This window comes from Atta colombica, unplaced genomic scaffold, assembly GCF_001594045.1.
Source record: "Atta colombica isolate Treedump-2 unplaced genomic scaffold, Acol1.0 scaffold331, whole genome shotgun sequence".
NCBI lineage: Eukaryota > Metazoa > Arthropoda > Insecta > Hymenoptera > Formicidae > Atta > Atta colombica.
The window spans coordinates 17,602-22,716 of record NW_017259439.1 but is presented as its reverse complement, the minus strand read 5'-3'; the positions used below and the strand labels follow the sequence as shown (position 1 = coordinate 22,716).

The window sequence follows — 5,115 nt, the reverse complement described above, 5'->3', positions numbered from 1 at the left end:
TTTGAAATCATTTTTGTTATTTATAAAATATCTATTTTAATAAGTTCTTATAAATATAACTAAAAAATTATTTGTATTATCAAAAATCATTTTTAGCTTATTTAAATACAATTATAATATGACTTTTAATATTTCTTTTTTCTTTTTAACTAAATAACTTTTTAACTGTAATTTTATAATATAATTAATAATTTTTAACTACAAAAAATGACTCCTTTATGAGAAAAATGCTGAAAATAAAATCTGATAGTCTGTATGACTTTATGAAGCCATTCATCAAGCAATTACAATGATTAAAATATCGGATAATTTCGTATACATGTGCGATTATTTCTGAATAGAGAAATAGCACATAATAGTGAGTGGAGTGTAGAAGTAATCACAATTTGAAAAATGGCATTCAGTCGTAATTGAGCATTAACCACTATAATGAGAAAGTTACAACAAAGAAATTGTTCGTAGATTTCTCATGATATTCTTTGTTTGCCGGATGATCTACAATTTTATTCACGTTTGCGTAATTACATCCCTATCGTTATCGATGATAATGACAATTAATTGGTTTCATTTTCGTGAGTATAATTAATTTTTACGCAAAGGAACAGTTTCAATAAATTTGAAAAGTTTTAGTCTAATAAAAAAATAGATTATGAGATAAAAATGTCTTAAAAGTTCATACGTATATTTTTTGCAGTTGTACATTCTTTTCTTTTGGAAATTTATGATATTTACAGAACGATAAGCACGAATGTTATGCCACAAGAAGCAATATTGATAAATAATGTTAAAGATATTCGCTATATTATCACAATAATACATATATAATATTATTTTTCTAGAAATGTATGAGTAGATGACATTTAGCGCCATTAAGATCGAAATAATGCTAACATATTGTAATATTACGTGACACGTAATTCTACTATTTCACGAGTGTCAATGGCTTGAATACAAGCAATTGGAATGCAAATATAGCGTTTCACTGATTGATATCGTTGACATTGCGTAACGCATTCGCGGAGTTTTTTAAGACACAGATGTAAATTTTAAATCGACACGAAAAAAATTTGATTATTCGCAAATGGGGTCAGTGTCGCAAAATTGTTGCAAAAATATGTTCACACAAACTTACTTATCTGGCTTGTTCGGTGTGTATAGACGATATGCAAGGTTCATTTCATCGATCGGCAATATTGCATAAAAAGATGTATGAAAAGATTTTTGAAGGACGAAAGTCGAGATAAAAGAAAGAATGTTCAGGTAGTAAAGCAATTTTCCTAGAAAATGTGCTGTTTCTTAGAAAATGATTCATGCAAGTTTCAGAATAAAAGAAGCAACTTAATGCAGCGTAAAACATAACAAATGGCTTGTATTCTTATCATTATTATTATTATTATTATTACTACGGAAAACATATATTATTAATAGACAGTACTTTTCATGTAAAGTTTTTTTTTAACGATCTATGTTGATCATTTTTTATAAAACAAATTACAAATAATAATTAATAAAAAAGAATTAATAAAAAAGAATTAAAAAGAACAGTTTAAGATATTGAATACATTAGCAGTTTTTTAAATAAATGTGGTGTGTGTGTGTGTGTGTGGGTGTGTGTGTGTGTGTGTGTGTGTGTGTGTAATTATATTTAAGTAAAATACTCAATTATACAAACAAGAATTTTATGTATTGTTCTCTATTATTTTCTATTTCTGTGAAACATATATTATTACATATATTTGTTTACACTTATCGAGAAATTTATTCTTCTTTAAGAATATTGAGGAACGCACCATATAATAAAGAACATGAAACTTGTGGCACGTTCATTAAACAAGAAAAATAGTAAAGATTTAATTACCGCAATTACAACGAGCAAAAGTGTGTGACTCTTAATGCATATTTACCGTGAAAAGTATCCTCCGAGACGCGTACATTTCCGTCGTGGAAGTCGTGATCATGTCATTATTAAAGATGGATGTTTAATTGATTTGCGAGAGAGTTTAAGAAAAAGCATTAAAAAATCTATAAATGCGGCACACGTCCTTTCTGATAATATTTGATTTCCTGTCATTATATTATTACGAATGCGAATATTTGATAAAAATTATTATTATAATAAATTTTCTATTCTATATAAACAAAAAAAATAAGATATTTTTATTTGAAAAGGTAGTATTATAAAAGTATGAGAATAAAGAATATGAAGTATAAATCAAGAATAAATCAAGAACAATTTGCTCTTTGTCAACTACTTAACTGAACAAAGAGAAGTATCCATTCGTTCGAAAGAGTTGTATTCATGTTGAAGTAAAATCATTTACAAGATATCAAATATACGTAAAAAAAGAATAAGCAAACCTTGCAAAAAAATTAAGTAACGAAATTTGAACTTTTCGAAATTCGATGATGTGCATACTTTTTGTGCGGTATTTATAAATTCATGAGGATCCTGAACGCTGAATTTACAACGTTAAATTGACCAATCCATTCTTTTACACATATATACACGCACATAAATGTGCAATTCAGCACTAAATTAATGAATGTACATACAAAAACTTAAGCCCAAAACATGTCACATGCAAAATTCTTCAACATCTAATTTAAATAAATATAATATAAGACATTATAATGAATTTGTGTTTTAAGAAGGAAATTAATTTTTTATATATAAGTATCTTTTTAAATAGTATTTTTTGGCTGTATTTCAAAAATTTTTTAAACATCCTACACTTCATGTTATTATTGAGTAATCAACCATTTGTAAGACTTGTGCGTTACGCGATGAGCTTTCTGGAGATTTCAACGCGCGCGCATTGGATATGGAATATTAATGCCAGTATAATACTGGTATAGTTACATGTGTAATGTCAATTAATATAATATGCAACAATGTAATACATAATAAGAAAATTGTGTTACCTTATTTTTTTATGGGTTCAAACCTCTCCTCTATAAAACAGAAGGCCATTTCCGCCTATGTCGTCAGCAACAATGATTGCTCCATCGCGCGTATCGCCGGCATGTGAAGTAAAAAGAAAGAGAGAGAAAGAATACATTTTTTATTGAATAATATTGCGTACTAAGAGACAAATCATTCGCATAAAGTTTCATTTTTTCATTATGTACTTAAAACTTATATTTCACAACTATCGCATTATTTTATTACCGTCATATGTTAATCTTTATAAATAATCTTGTATAAATACATAAAAAATTTTGTAGTGTATATTCTGATTAAATACATTTGTTCCTGAAAATTTTCACGTTTTTATTTTTATTGCATATATTATTGGTACTTATTTTTTGCTCGTGTATGTATAATGAACAAATATGATTATTTCACAGTTACGTAAAACAAAACAAATTCTCTGACGCTTGTGAAAACAAATATGACATTCAAATCGGATATTTTTTCGTAATTTTTAATTATTCCTTTCAGTAAGACTTTGTTTATTTATTGATAACACGTATAAATTTTGTAATAAAAAGCGACATATATGAATAAGAATTTTTTGTTAATTTACAAATTTGTAAAAAATTTAAAAAAAAAAAATAAAGTTAATATTTTTCTTTAAAAAATTAATAGATTTTAATAACGAATAAAAAACAATTAAAAAAAGAAGAAAAATTTTGCAGAGAAATTGAAAATTAAAATGTATACTATTTAAATATATTTAAATATATTAAATATATTAAAAATTTATTGCTAATATATCTTATAATAGAAATATCTTATAGAAATATCTTATATATCAAAAGTATATGGAATAAAGTTTTTTTTTGTATTATCTTCACATTCATGGAATTGTAAAACAAAAGAAACGTGTCCCAGCATTCAATAGTTTAAGGAGGTTAATACAAGTTAATAATGGCTGGAAAGGTTGCTTTCATTTGTTAATTTCAAGCGTGCAATATCTATCCTGCACTGATACATATTAGAGAGAAAGTGTAAAAAGCGCGATATCGATATTTCAAATCATATATCGTGGTTTAGAAGTAACTGTTACCTTCAAACATGTTTCATAATTTTCCAAAGTGTCATGACTACTTTTCTATTTTCTCTTTTTCGTTAATAAATAAATATAAAATACATAAATTGTGTGCCGTGTCATTGTCACAATACTGTAAATTTCAATTTCTTTAAATCACTATCCACGATTAAATTTCTTAACAAAATTCTTAACTTACATTGCTTCACTTGCAATTAATGATTCTTCTTAAATCAATTCCCGACGATTAGACTATTTTGGAACGTTCTCAACAGATCAGGTAAACGTCTATGACCAGCAAGTAATGAACAGACCAAGAAATTTGTTTTAAAGGATAAATAATAATTTTTTGTCGTCTCAAGCGCCTGGCAACAGTACCTGTTTACTTTTGTTAGGAGGATCGTGCGGCAATAAAGCCAGCCTCGGATGGCCTACTATCTCTTGGAAGCCTCTCACTCGAGTCGTCCATCCACATCGAGGTCATTACGAATTGTATGTACAAGTACAGTCCGTGATACAAGTCTCATCTTCTTATAGAGAAAATCAAAACCCAAAAATCAAAGCGTAACATAATTTTATCTCAACGTAAAAATATTTGACTTAGAATAATCTTGAACAAAAACTCATAGAGCTAAAAATATATCTTTAATCCTGAAATAAACTTGCAGCGCAATATCGCATTTTGAAGTTTCGAATACGCGATGTAGCATAATTACATAATATGGCAGTCAAACATGATCTACGAGTCTGAGTCTAAAATAGCGGCAAGTGTTTATGATCTACAAAAGCGTCGGGCGTCGAAACGGGTCCGAGTCATATAATAATGTCAAGGTACAGTTAGCACGCGTCAAATGTATTTTATCACACTTATTCCTGGGGCTCTTGAAGGAGTTAAATGACGTCGCGATAGTTTATTTTCAGCTGTCGTTAATTTATTTGACTGCAATACACGAACGTCATTTGATGGCTAGATACACACACACGCACACACACACACACACACAACACACACACAACACACACACAACACACATACACATTACATATATACTTTAAATATTGCAGAAAAATGTTTGATCTGACTTTTTTATACATGTTTTTGTATGACTAATAAAGATAAATT

The 5,115-nt window shown here is 27.9% G+C and overlaps 1 protein-coding gene across 1 annotated transcript in view; it reads left to right on the top strand.

The window, feature by feature from the left end:
• LOC108690606 (putative uncharacterized protein DDB_G0271606) overlaps positions 1-5,115 on the top strand; it is a 22,572-nt gene that overhangs the window by 1,719 nt on the left and 15,738 nt on the right. The gene's annotated exons all lie outside the window — the stretch shown is intronic.